Here is a 1,207-nt window from a genome sequence, read left to right on the forward strand (position 1 = left end):
ACACACAAACACACACATAGATACGTCTCTCTCTCTCTCTCTCTCTCTCTCTCTCTCTCTCTCTTCTCTCTTTCCCCTCTTTTTTTCACTCTCCCCCTTCATCACAGTAGAAACAGCTCCCCTCGTTCGTCCTAATGATACACAACAACAGAAAGATCTCCGTGAAAGATGTAGACTTTAAAGGGGGGGCTACACCCCCAAAGTCAAGATTCGGCTCAAAATTATGGAATTAGAGTTGCAGGCATTTTTAGCTTCTTCAGCCTCTCCTACAACTATTTCATCGCATAAGAACCCCCAAAAAGGGTATTTTTTCCCTTACCGGGCATGTTTGTCTCCACCTCCAAGGTCTCCACCATTTCCTCATAAAGTCATTATTTTATTTTTCTTTATCGGCCGTTTTCTCAAAACGCGACTTTCCTCTATACTTTTTTGAATAATTCCACCATTGTTCATTCAATCTTCATGAAATTTTCACAGAATGAAGATAACATGTAATACTAAATATTTGTTTGTTGAATTTTTACATATGGAATAGACTTTTGTTGGTAGAGTCTGGAGTGAGGATTTTCACGGATTTTTTTGCAAATTTGAATGCTACCTCAGGCAAAATTCATAAAAGATTTTCTAATTCGTTTAGAAAAAAAAAATAACAGACACACTTTTAGATCTATTGTTTGTTTACACGCATGCAAAAAAACCAATCAATTTCCATAAACAATAAGTGCTGTATTCATTACGTAAGACATGTCAACAAAATCCAATATGGCCGCCGTATCCATGGAAACTAATTTTTTTTCTCAAATTTGATTGCGGATTTTAAGACTCCTTACTATGTTTGTTATATGTGTGAAATTTGGTCAAATTTGGTCCAGTAAAGAGCGAGATAGACTTCAGGTGTAGCCCCCCCCCCCTTTAACAGAGGCACAAAGAACCATGCAATTGCTTTGTAAGATTGGATAATATATTATAATACTTTCGGGAATCTCTACCCTGAGAAATTATTGATCGAATGTTTGCACACATTTCTGGGGCATAACGGCATAACATATCAGTTCTTGACATCACACAAACGCATACGCCCGGGCACGCAAACATACACCCATACACATTATCAAGCACAAGCACACACACAAAAACACACGGCATCTTCTTTTCTTTCTATCTCTTTCTTTTCTCTCTCTCTTTTATTTTTTCTTCCTCTCTCTCT

This window comes from Aplysia californica, unplaced genomic scaffold, assembly GCF_000002075.1.
Source record: "Aplysia californica isolate F4 #8 unplaced genomic scaffold, AplCal3.0 scaffold00038, whole genome shotgun sequence".
Taxonomy (NCBI): Eukaryota; Metazoa; Mollusca; class Gastropoda; order Aplysiida; family Aplysiidae; genus Aplysia; species Aplysia californica.